A 19,818-nucleotide genomic window follows, 5' to 3' on the forward strand; every position below is an offset into this window, starting at 1 on the left:
TGGATGGCTGAGAGTGTAGATATACATTCCTGAACATATGATAACAGAAGAAAGCACGCCTTTGACATCATTATCTGTTAAAGAAGTAGCATTTTACTTTTTTTATTAATTTATTCTTATTACATTTCAATGGTTATCCCATCCCTTGTATCCTCCCATTCCTCCCTTCCTCCCATTTTCCCCTTACTCCCCTCCCCTATGACTGTGACTGAGGGGGACCTCCTCCCCTTGTATATGCTCATAGAGTATCAAGTCTCTTCTTGGGCATTTTACTTTTTTAAAAAAGAGAGAGAGCCGTGCAGTGGTGGCGCACACCTTTAATCCCAGCACTTGGGGATCTCTGTGAGTTCGAGGTCAACCTGGTCTACAAAGCGAGTCCAGGACAGTCAAGGCTACACAGAGAGACCCTGTCTTGAAAAACCAAAAGAGGAAAGAAAAAAGAAAATTAAACCTCTCCTTGCCTTCCAGAAGCATGCACATAATCATAATGATCTTTTTGTCTCGCACAAGCTGAAGAAAGGCACTTTCATATATATCTATTAGCCTGATGAAAGACACCAGAGAAGGTGGAGGTGACGTAGTCCAAGAATGAGCTAAGGGTTTTTCCTAAATGCCACCCCCTCCATTCATCCAAGCGTTGCTCCTCCCGTTTCCTCATATTTTACTTCCTTTCTCTTCATCAAACAAGCTCAGATGTCGCTGGTGACAAAGCTGCAGAGAAAAGAAATAACATTGATTTCGACTTATCAGGTATCAAGTCATATAGGTTGTCCTTTGCTCTTGCAAGAGTGTCTTGATTCACCTAAATGGAACAGAGAAACAGAGACTGTGTCTCATCTGCTTTTTTTTTTTTTTTGGAGACAGGGTTTCTCTGTCTAGCCTTGGTTATCCTAGACTCACTCTGTAGGCCAGGCTGGCCTCGAAGTCACAGTGATCTGCCTGGCTCTGTCTCCTGAGTGCTGGGATTAAAGGCGTGAGCCACCACTGCCCAGCTATGATTATCAATTTTAAACAGGATAAAACAACTTGAATATTACCACACAGGATCCAAATAACATAGGTTTGAACTCTTGTTAGCCACAGGATACTGTCTGGGGGCCATAAAAGCACTTTTGTGGTTTACTTGGATTTTTTGTTAGATTTCTGTTTGTTTGTTTGTTTGTTTGTTTGCTTACTTGTTTTGACTTGTGGGTCTTACTTAGCTTTGTAGCCTTGGCTGACCTACAATTCAGACGAGGATATCCCCCAATTCGCAGATCCACCTGCCTCTGCCTCTGTTTTAGTGTTGGAATTAAAAGGCGAGCGCTACCTCTCCTGGCAGCCTTGGGGAATGTTACAGCTTTTGGAGGCAGAAGCAGCTGCTGGAGGTCACTCCTGTCCTGTCCACAGCTGAAGTAGTTCGCTGTCTTGGAGGCTGAGGATGAGTGAGGTCCCCTCCCTGCAGCCCTACCACTACTTCCTGTAGCCATTGGTTCAGTCCTGGGGCAGACAGAAGCTACTCCCTGTCCTGAGCAGATGCCTTGGGAGCCGCGGACCAGCCCTGGCTGTCCTAGGCTCGCTCTGTAGACCAGGTTGGCATCGAACTCACAGAGATCCTCCTGCCTCCGACTCCCAAGTGCTGGGATCGAAGGCATGCACCACCATGCCCAGTTTCAAGTGCATCTTAAAGGTAACCTTTCTTTGCGGAGTGAGCTGACTGGAAACTGGCTTCTGAAGTCTTCATTCAGATCTCTGCCCCTGAAAAGAGCAGGAGTTTTTGAGGCCAGCCTCAGGAGACTTTATCTATCTATCTATATATGTATGTATGTATGTATTTATTTATTTATACAGTGCTCTGCCCACATGTGAGCCAGCACACCAGAAGAGGGCACTAGATCTCATTATAGATGGTTCTGAACCACCATGTGGTTGCTGGGATTGAACTCAGGACCTTTGGAAGAACAGGCAGTGCTCTTAACCTCTGCGCCATCTCTCCAGTCCCCTTAGCCTGAATTTTTTGGGTACCAACTGGACCCTGATTAGCTGAATTTGGGTATGCAAATAAGATGACGAGATGAAACCAATGAGAGAAGAGCTGTCAAACCTGGTGGGAAAGAGAACCCCCCCCCCTGCCCCCCAGCCAACTGAATGTTTCTAAAAGTTCACAAACTTGTAACTGTAGGTTTTTCTGTGTCCACCCTTGCTCTGAATACTTACATGGAGGCGTTTATATTTATTATAAGCTTTAAGCTCTATAGTTGGGCAGAAACTTGGCTATTCTAGCTGGACATTACCGGCCTGGCTTACTTCCCGCCACCTGCCATGTTAGCCTCGTTCTAGCACCTTCTTCTTCATCTGTGTCCAGTGGCGACTCCCTCTCTCTGGTCCCCCACCTGAGACCCTCTCACGGGCCTCAGAAGTTCCACCTTTCTCTCCTCCCTAGCTACTGGCCATCCAGCTCTTTATTCAACCAATCTGAAGGGGATGGAGAGCAATGTTTGCAAAATACTGAGGCAGGAGGTGCTTCATAATAATTACAATAGCAAACAAACTTTGGCCAGCACAGAAATCAGCATTTGAATAATACAGAGACAATCTTTACGCAGTGCACAGAAGCATCACTCCAACACAAATCTGCAGGTCCCCTTCCCTGTCTCCATAGAGTGGAACGTATAAGAAAGTTCTTATCTGTTCCCAGTTACTTGGCCTAGTGCTTCCCTGCTTCCTTTATCTAAGGAATTTTGCTCAGATGGGGTTTTCTGTTTCGTTGGAGCCTATTGGAAGCTCCTATGCCCTCAAGGGCTTGAGCTTGCCAGCTGTCTGAAAGCTGGGGAGAGGGGGGAGGTAGCCCTAACAGTACTTCCACAGTGGTGAAAATGCTCTATAGCTGTTCTGTCCAATCATTGATAACTAACTAGATTGTTGTTATCAACACTTAAAATGTGACTGATGGGAGAGAGAGAGAGAGGGAGAGAATTTATGAGGAGTATTTAGGTGTTTTTTTTTTTTAATTTGGTTGTTTGTTTTGTTGAGACTGATTCTCGCATAGCCCAGACTTGCCTCAAACTTGCTATGGAGTCAAAGATGACCTTCAACTCCTAATTCTTAGTCCTCTACCTCCTAAAATATGGGATTAGAGGCAGGTGCCACTGATATCCAGCTTTTAGTTTTTACATTTCAACTCATTTAAACTTAAATGGTCACATCGTGCCTCACGGTGACCACATTGGATAGCACAGTCACAGAAAGCTAATGAACTTCTGCCAAGAAATATGAACCCTACCCTTCTACTAACTACAGTCAACTGCAGAGAAGTGGGTAAAGAAAAATATTTGTGTCTTTACGTACTGACTCAATGCTGTGAAAGTATTTTAACCCCCCAAGTGCTATATGTGATTGATGTAGCAAATCACTATAACTTCCCAAACACTGTGCATTAGACAGACGTTTGTGAGCCACCCTGCTCCTAGCTGTGTAATGTGCACTCAGAAGATGTCTTGAGCATGGTAAAAGTCAGGTTATACAGGGGATGCTAGCCTCACTGAAGTTACCACCTGCCTGAGAAATCATTTCCTAACCCTGTAAAACAAACATTTATTATATTTTAATGTGGATGTACTCCCGTGACAATCAGAGAACAACCTGTGGGTGTTGGGTTTCTCCATCTACCAGGAATCAGACTCAGGTCTTCCGGTTTGAAGGCAAGGCCCTTCCCTGTGAGGCCATCATCTATCTCATCGGTCCAGAACCATTTCCTTTTAAACAAAGGCTCTGTGAAAGTGCTAAGACATTTCGAAAGTTACTTGACTGCTGCGAAAGAACTGCGTAGTGGCTGCTGTGACGTTCAGAAGATAAGCGATGTCGGATGTCAGTGCTGTGTCTCCATTTGGAGGGTTAGTTCAGCTAGCCAGTCCACCTCTGGAGTCCCCGAAACATGAAAAACAGCAACAGCAACAACAACCACGTTTCCTGTTGCTACCGAAGCTACTGTGCTCCTCCTAGGGGAAGCCATTGGCATCTTCGTCTGCCGAGCAGTGGAGGACCAGCAAATTACTGAGAACACCTGAAGTACTTGCGTTTGACATTTTAGCAATCTCAATCTCTAATTTTCTCAGAACCTGCCCAAATGTTATTGGAGTGATGCTGAAATACCACCTAACGCGTTTGTTTGCAACCATGTCAAATATTATGTTTTACTAAAATACTCTATAAGCTGCAGTGTCCTCGGATTCCTTTTCAGATGGGCTGTTTTGAACTGGCTGGGAAAGTTCAATGTGACACTACCAGCATGCTTTAAGTGAAAGTAAAGCCCCTTCTTGTTCAAGTTGAAGTCTGGTCATCTCTCAGTTTACCAGCTCTGGCCAAATGTATAAGTTATTTAACATCAGCAGAATAATACAATCATTATCCTGGTTAATTAAAATTTTGACATGTTGGAGGAACCCTGCTGTTTGAGGTTGCAGTCCTCTCAGGCCGGATAGCCACTCTGAGCTCGACATTAGGTATAGGACTCCCTCTCCCCAGCAGGGTCTCTGGCTCTCCGCCTGACCTCATCTGCAGCGTGTCCTCAGATGCCGCTAACCATATTCAATATATGACCCTTGACACAATTCCCTGCTAGCTCTCCCAGCACCTATAGGATAATTAGGGACTGTGTTCCTGTCCATATGATAGGCACGTGCTGCCAAATGCAAATCAAGCATCATTAAAATGCCCAGGTTCTACCAATTCTGTACATCTATCCTAGAAGCCCCCCCACCCACTCGTCTTTGTTCTCCCCGAGTGGAGTTGAACTAGCTCCCTGTAGTGGTTCCCAGAATGTTCCATCTCCATTGGGCTCACAACCTTCCAAGCTTTGTGCCTCACCTTTTGCTCTTCCTGCCTTGGTGGTCTAGTGACCAACAGCCCCCCAGGGAAGAGGAGAACCACATTAATGTAAACTAAAATTATGAGCCAGTAGAAAAACCACTTCACATGTTTTTGAGTACATGTACTCTAATGAAAACATATAGGTCGCTAAGCGGTTGTGGAACTTGTTATGTACCTAATTTGCCAGGAAAGACTGAGACATATGAGCCTATTTGAGGTGGTAGCTCTGCTGTACGGCACAATTAGGTTAGTAAGGAGTCAGGATCTAGCAGGGCGTGGTGGCACAGGCCTCAGCACTCAGGAGGCAGAGGCAGGCGGATCGTTGTGAGTTCAAGGCCAGCCTGGTCTACAAAGTGAGCCCAGGACAGCCAGGGCTACACAGAGAAACCCTGTCTCTGAAAACAAAACAAAACAAAAATCAGATTTTGAAACGCAGTCTCTGGGTAACCAGAAACATAATTGCTGTAAGTGAGACAGCTGAACTCAGGGTAACTTCTGTGATAAAACAGGATTTGTTACATTGCCTGACCAGACTCACTCTAGCTTTATAGACTCATAAAGATCTTTTTATTGTTGCATTTGGATCAGTGGTAAATAGTTAAAGGGACCAGTTACTATAGAAGTAGTTTCTAAATCTATGGACAGCATGGCTCAGAAATTCGTTAGTCACAAACCCCAACATTTGACCTTCATACTTGCAGCTCTCTCAACTCTCTGCATCTGGAGTGTGTTGGGGCCAAAACAGTCAAGTACCGGGGACAAGTGATATTCTCAAAGACAGGTGTACTCTGTCCTAATTCCAGTGGGAGTTGGTTTTCCTATTGATTAAAACTTCTCAGTGCCCAGTGGTGGTGGTGGCGGCAGCACACATCTTTAATCCCAGCACTCAAGGAGGCAGAGGCAGGCAGTGAGTTCGAGGCCAGCCTGGTCTACAAAGTGAGTCTAGGACAGCCAAGGCTACACAGAGAAATCGTGTCTCCAAAAACAAACAACAACAAAACAAAAACCTCTTCTCAAAGAAGTGAGGAAATTCACTGTGTGCTAGCAGAATGCTAACAGAACTGGTTTCTGTAAGGAAGTCAGCCCTCTCCAGGAATCTGTAATGTCCTGCTGTCTTTTTTGGGAGGTTGAGGGGGGCTCCAGACAGAGTTTCTCTGTTGTAGCCTTGACTGTCCTGGACTTGCTTTGTAGACCAGGCTGGCCTCGAACTCACAAAACGATCCGCCTGCCTCTGCCTCCCGAGTGCTGGGACTAAAGGCGTGTGCCACCATTCTGCCTGCTTACTTCCCACAAACTGGCCACCTACTCAGTCTCTATTTGCCGGTTCCCATCTTTTCTTCTCTGAAAGGGAAGCTGACCTAGCTCCCCGAAAGGCTCAGGCTGTGCTGTCAGGAAGGCCTGTGAACATCTTGAGATACACATGCCCCTCAGTTCCCTCTCACGTCTCACATACAGTCTAAGTGGTGTTTGCTTCCATGTAAGTACTCTAACCACAAACTATTGCACCCTTCATAGCTCCCACCCGAAAGCTGTTGGAAGTGACCTGTGACCCACCGTGCACTGTTCCCACTCTGCTTGAGAGTCTGCTGCTTGAGAAGAACAAATGTCTGCTTTTGGAATCGATTTTTTAAAATGGCTTCTTCATGGTCTTACTTTCTACCCTCCTTTTTAACGCCTGTTGCTTAGTTTTTCTGATTTTCTTACTTTTCTGATTTTCAACTTGGGGTAGTACGTTGCAGGGCTGCAGAGAGCTGAGAAGAAATACAAAGTGACATTGGGCCACTGTCGCTCGGCTCACTGTCATGGGAAGAGCAAAGACCAGTGCCAGAAGGTCTCTCTGGAGAAGCCAAAGCAGGAAAGCCTGATTTGCATATGCTCCCAATAGAGCCCTGCATAGAAAGGACCCAATAGAGTGCCAGACTGCCAGGAGGGGAGTATGAGGATGGACACTGGGAAGCCAACAAACTCCACCACAAATAACCTTTTACCCACTATACTCTTTAAGGACACCATCTACCCTTCTGAGTATAGTCTTGAATATATATCCTTGATCTGGCATCTTAGTTTGAGAGTGTTGAATATCAGTTTTGTTTTGTTTGTTTAATCCCTGGTTTAACACAGTCAATTGCCTTGCCTATCATCACATATGAATGCTGAATCAGCTGGGTGAAAAGCAAAGAGTCTGGTTTGCATGTATGCTGTGTTAAAGAGGAAAGCTTAAACTCATATAACAGACATTTTATAATAATTCTCTCTAATGCTGTGTTTTTATGATGAGCGTACACTTTGTTTGGTTTCATTCACCCATCTGTCCCTTCTGTAGAGCATGGCTGCCATACTCCTCCCTCTCCTCTGAACTTTCCAGCCCAGGGCAGGAGTGTCTCTTCACTACGTAATCCAGACAATTTGGTTCCCCGTTCTCTCTCCTCTGCTCTCCTCTCTCATTTCCGTATCTCTCCTCCTCTTCCTCTTCTCCTCCTTCCCCCCCCCCCACCTCTTCCTCTCCCCGCCTTTCCCCCCAGAGCAGCCGAGAGCTGCTTCCAATAAGTCTGCATTTATATAGTATGACTTCATCTTGCTCTTTTCCACATTTCATTTACACTTTTTAAAACTTGAGCCACTGGACTCCATGGAGAAGCCACCCAGCCCGACCAGGAGAGTAGACACACGGGTGGACAGCACCCAGCCCGACCAGGAGAGTAGACACACGGGTGGACAGCAAGCTAGAAGAAACTACAAAATCAAGACTGTCATGGCATTAGAATCTATTAGGAAAAACCAAAGACTTAGACTCAATTCAAACTTAGATTAAATGGATTTACTCCAGCTGCTAGCAGGACAGCAGCCTTAGAGCCAAACAGCACGCCATGCTGAAGGGGACTAAAGAGTTTTTCAAAGTGGACATCAAAGGTGTACAATTATTTATGGAATCCACAACTGGGCAAGAAAATAGTTTTACTTCCCTCAGTTGTTTCTCTTTCCTGATGTATAGTAATAAAAAGGCCACTTCACCTTAGAGTCCCACAGGCGATAAGTGAGTTGACAGAAGCAGAAAGCAAGCAGTTAAATCCCTCACAACAGGAACACCATTTTCCTATTCTTCTGTCACCTGCAAGCCTCTAGGCCCTCACAAGCATTCCAGGGCAAAGGTCTAAGGCCCTTAAGGGATGTCTGGTACCACACTAAGTTTTATATGGGAGTTGTGTGTAAATTCTCCCCCCCCCCAACACACACACACAGACAGGGTTTCTCTGTGTAGCCTTGGCTGTCCTGGACTCGCTTTGTAGACCAGGCTGGGCTCGAACTCACAGTGATCTGTCTGCCTCTGCCTCCCGGGTGCTGGGATTAAAGGCATGCACCACAGGTCTTACACAGGTCTCAGGACTCTGTGGGAAGTGTCATTAGTTAACTAGGATAGAGCGAGGGGACAGTAATACAATGCAGTTAGGTCAGGGACGGCCATGACAAGACAAACAACAAAAAGTTGTTTTGTCAAAAGTTTTGTCAAACATTGGAAAAAGAGGTGTCTGATTTCAACCAAGACAGTGGACACAGGAAGAAACTGTCCCTATGCCATGCTCTTCAAAGGGGAATTTGTAGCCTCAGCTGAAGGGCTGGACTCCTACAGTCATGGAGAGGAACCCAAAAAAGGTTAAGGAAAAAAGGAAAGAGCTGGCTCAGAAGCAGGAGAGCAGCCAAAGACACAGCCCACGTGCTATGGGCTAGCAAGACCTGTGGCCCTGTATCCAAGGCAAACAAGCAAGACAGTCCATGGAGGAGGACATGGATGAAATCTGAGCCAATCAACTCTGTGGCAGAGTGGGAAAGCATGAGCAGCGACCCTCTAGGCATCCCACCCCAGTCCCTTTGACCTCCAGCGAGGTGGGGGTATGGAGGGACAAAGATGGGACTATATGAAGAGCCATCCTGGAGCCCCATTTCCAAACTATGAGGTCCTACCAGCTGTCACTCAGGCTGGGGGAGAAGCGGTTTGTTATCACTATTGCAGTTATATGTGGGGCAGGAGTGTGTGTGTGTGTTTATATTATTCCGTGTTATCCTTGGAACTTTCTTCCCTTTGGAGCTGGGGTTACTTTACAGTGAGTAAACACCATTTGGTCCTAGGGAGGGAGAACTCGTCCATCCGTGTAAGCACAGCTGAAGCTAGGAAAGGTTGCCTGTATAGGGAAGGGTCACGGCCGAAGCTCCTGAGAGCAGGAACAGGTTGATAGAAGGTGAACTTCAAGACACTTCCAACAGAGAAGCAGGGCACCAGCTGGAAAAACATGACGCCAGATGTGAAAAATCTAAAAGGATAATCAGGTGTAAAGGAGTTTAAATGGCCCTGTGCCTGGCATTTCCTATCACTTAGATATAAAATGTGCTCATAATACGAGCCCAGTAATGTAAACGGATTCATTTTGTGGCATCAACTAGTCACTAACTTTTTTTTTTTTTCTCTTTGGTTTTTTTCGAGACAGGGTTTCTCTGTGTAGTCTTGTCTGACATGGACTCGTTTTGTAGACCAGGCTGGCCTCGAACTCACAGCGATCTGCCTGCCTCTGCTTCCCAAGTACTGGGATTAAAGGCATGTACCGCCACCACTCGGCCTAGTCGCTAACTTTAATGCCACAGTTTCTTCAGTAATACAGAGACTGATACCATTCCAAGTTTTGGTGAGAGATGAGAAAAAAGTTATATATGTGTGTATATGTGTGTGTGTATAATTATATGTGTATATATAACTATATGTGTATATATAATTGTATATGTTACATATAATTATTATGTGTGTGTATATATATAATTATTTAATCACTATCAGTTGTGTTGATTTCAAGGTCAGGAGTGAACTTAGGTGAACAGACACTTTAGAGCCATGTCTTCACCCTACACATTTTTGGGGCAGGGAGGGGCTGTTGAGACAGGGTTTCTCTGTCTAGCCTTGTCTGTCCTGGACTCATTTTGTAGATGAGGCTGGCCTCAAACTCCCAGCAATCCACCTGCCTCTGTATCCTGAGTGCTAGGATTAAAGGCATGCGCCACCACACCTGGCTCACCCTGTACACTAGATGAACTCTGTGAGGGAACTAAGCTATCTGGTCGACCACTATCCACAGTTTGGCAAAATTTCTTGACAAAACACTAAGAGCAACCAACACTTGCAGCAAAAGAAGAAAAATATTTCTTCATCCTAACCGGAAAGACAGTCTCATCACAGTTGTGCATGTTGGCTAACAATTGCTGGGTAAGAAAGCCCTGCAAAACGTGCTAGGTCAGAGCAGCAAAAAGATGGCCATATTTGACAACAGTTTATTTGGCATCGTTTCTGAGGGTAGCGAGCGCAGGAGTGGCAGAGGGCGTGGGTACGGCTCATAATCTCTAAAGAAGCTGAAGCCACACTGTGAGCCAGGGTTTGCCTTAACTACTGAGACAAACCACCTCCAGGTTCGTTCTCAAGGCTGTTAACTGACCTCAGACCTTTGCTACAAAGGGTCTCTCCAGAGGCTACCGGAGTGGCTTAATGACATGTCTGGTGTTTTCCCATAAAGGGATCAGACAGAGACAAATGAGGGAGAGAAGGCAGTAAAGAGAACACCCATGTGAGAGAGTGTCCGTGATAGAATCTGTAGCATCCGTAATCTGGAACAGGAAGCAGCGCACCATCATCCTGACTTCTCCTGTTGCTCAGACACTGTGGAAGAAAACAACACAAGGATGTGAATGTGAGGAAGTGTGGGTTGCTGGGTACATTTTAGAGACTGGCTACTATATGTAGGATGAAGAGAAAAGGATAGCACTCCTAAGCAGATAAGCACCCCTAAGAGATAAGATATATGAAAATAAATCTGCAAGAGAACTCCAATCTAACTAGGATTTTTTTTTCCTAAAGTCAAAGAAAAGGGACCAAATTGTGACTACCAGTCATTTAAATATTGACTTTTTTTTTTTTAATTGACATTTTTTTTAAGCTACAAATCTCTGAGTTTAGCCGGGCAGTGGTGATGCACGCCTTTAATCCCAGCACTTGGGAGGCAGAGGCAGGGGGATTGCTGTGAGTTCGAGGCCAGCCTGGTCTATAAAGTGAGTCCAGGACAGTCAAGGCTACACAGAGAAACCCTCTCTCCAAAAACCAAAACCAAAACAAAACAAAACAACAAAAAAAATCTCTGAGTTTAAGAGCAGAGACTCACTTATCAAACACTCAGGTCAGGGATTTCCTGCTTCTCTGTATCCTTATCTGTAGAGAGCAGCCATAGCAATGTCTGCTAAATTCTGTGTTCTCTATACTGTTCTTTGATGGAGTTCTGTGTGCTTTGCCCACAGAAAGCTCCTGGCTTCTAGCCACACCCCTTCCTGCCATAACACAGCTGCCTTCTTTCCAGATGTGTTGTTGATTTGGCTGTCCTGATCAAGAAACTGTGGTGGAAGAGAGGACAGCACATGGTTTCTGACTGCAACCATCCTACAATTTCAAGTTAAGAAACGTCAGCTGGGCGTGGGTGGCACAGGCCTTTAATCCCAGCACTCGGGAGGCAGAGGCAGGTAGATCATGTGAGTTTGAGGCCAGCCTGGTCTACAAAGCAAGTCCAGGACAGCCAAGGCTACACAGAGAAACCCTGTCTGGGGGGGGGGGGGGAAGAAAAAGAAAGAAAGAAAGAAAGAAAGAAAGAAAGAAAGAAAGAAAGAAAGAAAGAAAAGAAAAGTGAATATGGTAGTACTCCTCTTTAATCTCAGCACCCAGAAGGCAGAGGCTGGTAGATCTCTGTGATTCTGAGGCCAGCCTGGTCTCCTGGACCTGGAGTTGTAGTTGTGAGCCATCATGTCGGTTCTGGGAACTGAACTGCGGTCCTCTGGAGGAAAAGCCAGTGCTCTCCTCTACTGAGCCTCCACCACTGGTGATTTTGAAAGAATATTTTTTAGGTTTCCTAGCATGCTTTGAGAATGCAAGCAATCAGTGCAGAACAAAACTGATCTTGCTTCCTATCTCCAGCAGCTTCCAGCAGAAGTCCAACAGCCTCACAGTAATTAATGTGGGCTCGCCTTTGAAGAGTAGCTAACTTTCAGACTCCCAAGAGGACGCCATCTCCTCATCTCCTTATCAAACGGTCAGGTCAGGCCGTGGGATGGAAGCGCAAGCTTTTAATAAGTAGCTCTCGCCTCATCAAAACAGAAACAAATCCATACTCAAAAGCAGCCTGGAACACGGCTACACATGCAGACTGGTTACTGAGGGGGAGAAAGGGGAAGCTGAGTGGCTTCTCATGGTTTCATAACAGCGATGATGGGAGAAACCGCCTGTAACGATTTTATTTATTGCCGAAAGAGAAATTTAATCATTCACTTCTACAATCAATGGGATAATAAATCGATTCTGCTTAGTGGAAAGAGTTTGACGCATATGGCCACCCTTCTGAGTCTAATAGTCACTATCAATCACACCTCCTCTCAAGCCAGCATCGCTCTTGGTGGCCTACAATTCTGAGTTTTTCTGCGGCCCTTTGATGTTATCAGAACATATGGAATTAGTGTTGTCAGGTATTTTCTTCTTGTCAGGATAATTCATTGGTATCTCTTCAAAGGAGGGTTTTTTTGGGGGGGGTTGCTTTGTTTTTGGTACTACTTTAAAAAATAAAACACTTATTCACAGTAAAGGTAAAACATAATTTCTTAACCTTATAAGAAAGAATTAACTAGGAACAATGGTATCTCTCTTCTGTCTCATTATTTGTCAGTTATTATGTTTATACACCAAATTATGAAAGTTTTCTTTCTAAGTTCACTTGAACAGACAGCTTCTCCCAGGGAAGGCCTTTGCTGTGGAGCGTAGCAGTGGGTCCAATTCCTTTCTCTCATGTTTATCTTTGAAGAACTCCCACAGACTGACTTGGCTTTAACTACAGATAGATGCTTGTTCTGTGTGGTTGGGAGCTGTCTGGGAGAGGGCAGTGAAAGGAGGGGGGAAATAAATTTTGTTTCATGTAAACACATAGTAGCAACCTCAGATATCCTCACCGGGCTATATCCCACGAGAGAATAAATGGTTGACATCAGACACTTCCTTAACTGCAAGTTTTGATGGGCCAGAAACAAAGATATCATGAGAACACTGGGCCCCAAAAAATGGGGCCCAGAAAAGGTCAAACATTTAGAATTAGTTGTGTGTCTTTCCATTCAAGTTCCAGCCAAAGGCAGGCTGACCCCAGTGGTTCCCAAACGTGCTTCAAAATGAACAATTTCAAATACTCTTCCAGATTATGGCTCCAAAATTATACCATCCCAGTAAAACCCTTTACCTTACTTTTTCATTAAAAGTCCCAATTTTATAATTACTCAAAGTTTAAGACAGTTTCTCTGGTACCTAAAGAAGGTCCTTAGATGTTTTTCCTCTTCTAATCCATCCTACCAGTGTCTGCCATACCAAATCCCATAGTCCTCTGCACACACCATTGCTCTATTGATTTTTTCTTCCTTTAAACATCCAGTTCTTTAAAAAAAAAAAAAAAAAATCCAGTTCTTTCACCACTGTCTTCTGGGATTTGGCCCCAAAGCACCTTTCGAGATTTATCCTGCACCACTGTCTAATAAAAATGGTTTGTTCTAACGCCCCTCCAAAGTGCTTCCTCATCCATACATCATTCCTTTCTTCTGGTATTTTTAATAATATGTCATCTGGTTTGTTCAGTTGGTTCAAACGCATGTGGCTTCTGTGGGCATTACCGTCTGTTATGCTGTATCTGCTTATGTGGATGCCTGTGTCTCCTCTGTGCTATGGTAAATTACTAGAGAAGAGACCCTTAGCTTTAGGAACTCTCATTTCCTTGTTTTTTTGTTTCATTTTGCTGCACGATGTCTTTCCCACTAGAGATACTGAACAAATGTCTATAGAAAGAAAGAGTTTTAAAAATACAAGTTAAAATCCCATTTCTTGTATATCTATGTGTTTATGGAGTGTGGCATGCTATGCTACATACGAAAGTCAGAAAACAGTTCTCCGGAAATCAGAGGACAAATTTCGGCAGCCAGTTCTCTCTGTCTACACTTGGGTCCCAGGAGTCAAACTCAGGTGGTCAGGCTTGGCAACAAGCTCCTTTCTCTGATGAGCCATGCAGTAGCAGGAAGGGGAAAATGCTGAGGAGGAAATCAGGAGAGGCAAGGAGGCAAGCCAGAGGCATGCTGGATATTTTTTTTTTAACTTAATTGTGTTCAACTTCTAGATAAATGGCTTCTTTTCTTTTCTTTTCTTGTTTTTCAAGACAGGGTCTCTCTGTGTAGCCTTGGCTGTCCTGGACTCGCTTTGTAGACCAGGCTGGGCTCGAACTCACAGTGATCCACCTGCCTCTGCCTCTCGAGTACTGGGATTAAAGGCGTGCGCCACCACCGCCTGGCTATTAGATCAATGGCTTCTAATACTGCTTGTTGATTTTAATAACGAGGGAATTATTTTCAGATAACAAGGCAGTACCTAATACCTACTATGCTCAACTATCTGGGTAGCAGAACCCCAACATTATAGTACCATTTTAAAAGTCGCCCCAAGTGACCCAAAAGAATTGTTGCCAGTTCGGTGAGATGATGCCTTCTCTCAAAAAAATAAAATGGAGATCAATTGAGACCACCCAGTGGCAGCATCTGGCCATAAATGTACGCACACACATTCACACACAGAGAGAAATATTCATTCTCGGGCTTCATTCCAGAACCACTAAACCAAAGTCTGTGCTCAAACAAATAGTCTAGATCACTTCAGCAAGTGGCAGTGGCAGAAGCATTGCAAACGCAAATAAAAGGTTATGCTAATGAGGACGAAAATCGGAAGTAACATCGGCATCGGGTTGACTTACCTTTGAGTAACGTGAAGAATGGTCTTCGTTTTATGAGAAACAAGATAAGAGGAAGATAAATCAGAGTGGTGTAATCCAAAGTAAAGATAAGGCCAACAGAAAAGCCTCCTTCAGTTAGACATTCTACATAGGAAAAGAAGGGAATCTCACACACACTCTTGAGCAGGGAAGGTAAACTAACACAATTGACGACGTACAGGGTAATTCTTTTTCATGGATTCTAGGCAGAAATTGTTTAATGTAAAATTTTATATAAAAGAATTTGGTGCAGTAATTAATTGATCTTGATGAGTCCAGTGCAAAACTTCACTGGCATGCACAGGGATGCTATGTATGTTTAATTAGTAAAGGTGATCAACAGGGTGGATACCTCCATCCTGGAGAGGGAAAACAACCTCCTGCTCCTAGAGAAATACCTGTGAATTAGAACTATTCTGTAGCTTTTTATTTTAAAACCTTGGGCAAAACTACAGGCAGAGCCACATTTGGTGGTAGCACACACCTTTAATCCCAGCACTCAGGAGGCAGAGGCAAGTGGATCACTGTGAGTTTGAGGCCAGCCTGGTCTACAAAGTGAGTCCAGGACAGCCAGGGCTCCACAGAGACAGCCTGTTTCGAAAAACCAAAAACAAAAACAAAAAACATGACAATAGAGTAGGACTCACATAAAGAAAAATTAACAAGTAAAAGTACTTCTGCCACAATTGAAATGCTAACAAATATTTAAATTATTAGAAAAAAACTTAGCTGCATGTGGTGGTGCGCACCTTTAATCCCAGCACTGGGGAGGCAGAGGCCGGTAGATTGATGTGAGTTTGAGACCAGCCAAGACTGCACAGAGAAACTCTGTCTTGAAAAACAAACAAAAACAACAACAACAACAACAACAACAAAACCTTTAGTCACATATATTCTTCTACTTAGTCTATGACTATTTGTCTATTTGCTTAAAGTTTTAGCTTTAAGCTAGAATGTCAGGGTAATGACAAATTTAATATAAAATTAATATCTAAAGTTGAAATTGCATTGTGAAATAATACACACATGCGTGCGCACGCACGCACACACACACACACACACACACACACACACACACACACACACACACACCACAAAGCCAAGTGTAATGTGTGCGACAGAGAACCCTTTATATTTGCAGTTAATATTCTACATCCCACCCTAGAACCCAGACTCCTGTTTGGTAGCTGTACATCTGCTTCTGGTACCCAACTAAGGAGGTGATTCAAATTCAAAAGATAGGTGACCGGTTCTCAGAAGGCTGGAGAGTATCCTGAACTTTCTAGAACTTTCTAATAGAAGAAGAGGAAATCTGCCTCTTTGGATACACGATTAGATTACTATTTTGCAGGGCAAATTTTGTAGGATAGCAGTTCTTCTGGAGGTAGCATATGTGTCTTTGTCCCCACTGTGACCCTAACATGTATTTCTACATATTTGGATACACTGGCTTACATTACAAGTTGTGTGGAATGGACGCTCAAGATATGAATGAGCACCAAGGCCAGCACCTCTGAAGGACGGTGGTCACTGACAGGTCCCCAATAAGTGGTGATCAAAAGTGGTCGATCGAGGTACTAATTGTCTTTTTCAGGGTCCTAAATAGAGAATACAGCAACATGTTCTAACCATTTGAAGATGATGCTAAGCTAAATCTGTGTAATAAAACTGTTTTACATTGTCTATAAAGAAAATGCTTTAATCCCAGCAGTTGGGAGGCAGAGTCAGGCAGATCACTGTGAGTTTGAGGCCAACCTGGTCTACAAAGTAAGTCCAGGAAAGCTCTGTCTACAAGAAAGAAAGAAAAGAAAGAAAGAAAGAAAGAAAATGCAGCCAGTAGTCTTTCTTTTAAAACATAGACCCAGAAAGCCAGCTACCCATATCGCTCTCATTGCTTTCACAGATGGTATCCATATTTGAAATGAGTAATTGCTATGGTTTGGATACTAGATAGCTCCACTAATGGCTCGTGTATTGAAGGTCTGGTTCCCGTGGAAAGCAGTGTTCAGTCCGGGAACTTCGGGGAAGTGGTTGGGTGCTGAGGTTTCTGTACTCATCAATGGCTTAATCAACTGATGCCTCCAAAATCTGAACAGACAGATGAGCGGTAACGGAACTGTAGAAGGTGGGACCTGGCTGCGGGGAGTGGGTCACTGAGGGTATGCCCTAGAAGGACATCTTGGTCCGTGCTTCCTCTTTCACTTTCTGCTTCCTAGAAAACCCGAGGTAAGGAACATAATCTTGATGCCATGATTGCAAGAGGGACAGCTCATCACGAAAAATCACGAACTTCTCTGTTCTTGTGACATGTCATGTTCTGTGTCTACCAAAGATGAAGACCTGGATTTAGCAAAGATAAAGATAAAGATAAAGGCTGGGCAGGCGGTATCGCTGTGAGTTCGAGGCTAGCCTGGTCTACAAAGTGAGTCCAGGACAGCCAAGCATACACAGAGAAATCCTGTCTTGACAAACCAAAAAAAAAAAAAAAAAAAAAAAAAAAAAAAAGAAAGAAAGAAAGAAAGAAAAAAAAAGAGAAAAGAAAAGAAAAAAGATAAAAATAAAGGCTCCAGACAGCTGGGCTGTATAGAGGAGTTGGTCGTTATCCACAGGCTGTACCCAGTCAACAGAGGTCGTTTCTAGGATGTATTCTGTGTACAGTCAGAATTTCTGTATATGCTACCACTTGAACAGCAGCTCTTTACACACATTGTTCTTGTTATATTCTTAAGATTGTCTCTACAAATAGTCAATTCCTCTACATCTACTAATGTCACTGCTGTTCCTTCAGTCTCAGGTACAAACCTGAAAACCTTCCCTGTGTGTCTGTTTTCCTTCCCCTTCTATTCCAGCCATGGCTGTGTTTTGCCAGAAATGGGATCCACTGTTTCCTCACAATTTTCACTACCACAGCCCAGCCCCCCTAGGCCACGCCTCCTTATCCCCACTGTGGGACCCTCTGATTAGAATTACTCTGCACACTCCTGCTGGAATCATCTTGCTTAGTGCATCATTTAGAATTCTCTCTAGGCAAGTCTAATTGTTCCAGTCCTTAGCAATCTTGTCAAATCAAGATTACCCCTGCAAGTACCTAGGTTACACCCATATAGCTTAACACTCAAACATTTCTCAGATAATTTTATTCAGTTCACTGTCTTCCTTGCAGAGAGAGGCAGCAGCTCATATTTCTTTGCAACTGCAATGCAAAGTTTTTGCAAGAATACCTTTCAGATTTAAGAGTGTGTTCCAGGACAGCCAAGGCTAAACTGAGAAACCCTGTCACAAACAAAACAAAACAAAACAAAAAACACTAGATAGTTGAGAAGGCAGATGAAAGAAGATAGGTAGCAAAAAGGATGGGGAGGTAGAGTTACCCAGAGGAAGAAGGTGACTTTGTGATGGGCAGGAAAAAGAGAAAGAGGAGAAAAGTAAGACAGTTGTAGGTGGTAGGAAGTTTTTTTGTTTTTTGTTTTTTGTTTTTTGTTTGTTTTTTGAGACAGGGTTTCTCTGTGTAGCCTTGGCTGTCCTGGACACACTTCATAGACCAGGCTGGCCTCGAACTCACAGAGATCCACCTGCCCCTGCCTCCCAAGTGCTGGGATTAAAGGTGTGCGCCACCACCGCCACTTGGCTGGGGAAGTGCTTGGTAATCACAATAAATTAATATTTCTTGGTGTCCCTGCTTTGTGACCGGCACTGCCCTTAGGAATATATATCATGTGGGAGGTGTAGTCTCTTGTAGCCTTTGAACTCAAGTACTTCTTTTTTTTTTTTTTTTTTGGTTTTTCAAGACAGGGTTCATGTAGCCGTGGCTGTCCTGGATTCACATTGTAGACCAGGCTACCTTGAACTCACAGGGATCCACCTACCTCTGCCTCCCAAGTTCTGGGATTAAAGGCGTGCGTCACCACCACCCAGCTTCAAGTCCTTCTATACTCCCCAAAGTTTCTAACAAAACACATTCAAAGTAAACATTTTTTTTCAAAAGACATCAAAATTTGAACCTCTCAATTATAATATATATTTGTATGTATGTAATTATGCATATATATGTATATATACACACATTCAAAAATTATATATAGACATACATATGTATGTGTATATATGTGTGTGTGCATATGTGTGTGTATATATATGTACATGTATATATATTGTGTATATTTATACACATATGTATGTGTATATATATGTGTGTGTGTATATATGTGTGTATATATATATATATATGTGTGTGTATATATATATACGTATGTGTATATATATTGTGTATATATAATTTTTGAGACAGGAATGTGGGAAGGGACGCCTGAAGAATGAAGTGTCTACAACTGGAATAGAAAGAAGTAAGGGACTAGTTAAAAGTTGATTTGAGAAAAAAATAAAAAGAAGGAAAGGGGGGAAGTTCATTTGAAAAGTCTGGAGAACAAAGTGGAGCCCATCATGGATGACTAAGAACATGCGACTAGACAGCCCTGGAACCTAGGGTAAAGGCAAATAATACTGGTCTAAAATAGTCAGTGGTAATATGATGCCTACTGATACTCTGCTATGCTCACTGACCAGCCATCAGCAGAGAAGCTTCCTCCTGCAGCAGACCGAACAAACACAGAGACCCACCCATCGAATCCCTCCCCACACAGCTCAGGGAGCCCCAAGGATGAGGAAGAGGAAGAAGGGGCTTAAGGGGGCGGGCAATAGAGAGATAGCTAACAGTGGAACTGTTGGCGGTACCTACTGAGAGAAGGAAAATCAGTTTTCTCCAATGGAGTGACACTGGGCGTATCAGTCAGGACAGACCCCGTGTTCAGGAGTACGTGACCAACATATAAAGGACTCCACAGTTTGTGTGTGTGCTTTTATTTGGCTGGTTTTCTGTGTCTTGTTTTTGTTGTTCTTTTTGGGTGTGGTTCTATTTTGTTTTCTTGGTTTTGGGAATTTTGTTGTTTGTTGTGCTTTTTTTTTTGTTGTTTGTTTTTCTTTTTTAAAATTTAAATAATTTAGCCGGGCATGGTGGTGCACGCCTTTAATCCCAGCACTCGGGAGGCAGAGGCAGGCGGATCTCTGTGAGTTCGAGGCCATCCTGGTCTACAAAGTGAGTCCAGGACAG

The 19,818-nt window shown here is 43.8% G+C and overlaps 1 protein-coding gene across 3 annotated transcripts in view; it reads right to left on the reverse strand.

The window, feature by feature from the left end:
• Hnrnpa3 (heterogeneous nuclear ribonucleoprotein A3) overlaps window positions 1-19,818 on the reverse strand; it is a 397,554-nt gene that overhangs the window by 236,805 nt on the left and 140,931 nt on the right. Inside the window, exon 11 of one of the 3 annotated variants that reach the window (XM_051166154.1) lies at window positions 18,162-18,184. The exons of 1 other annotated variant lie outside the window; for it this stretch is intronic. The gene's annotated coding sequence lies outside the window, so the exon portion shown is untranslated. Of the gene's footprint in view, window positions 1-18,161; window positions 18,192-19,818 lie in introns of those variants that run through there. One more of the 3 variants, XM_051166155.1, reaches the window with a different exon arrangement.

Source organism: Acomys russatus, chromosome 24, assembly GCF_903995435.1.
Source record: "Acomys russatus chromosome 24, mAcoRus1.1, whole genome shotgun sequence".
NCBI classification, from domain to species: Eukaryota; Metazoa; Chordata; class Mammalia; order Rodentia; family Muridae; genus Acomys; species Acomys russatus.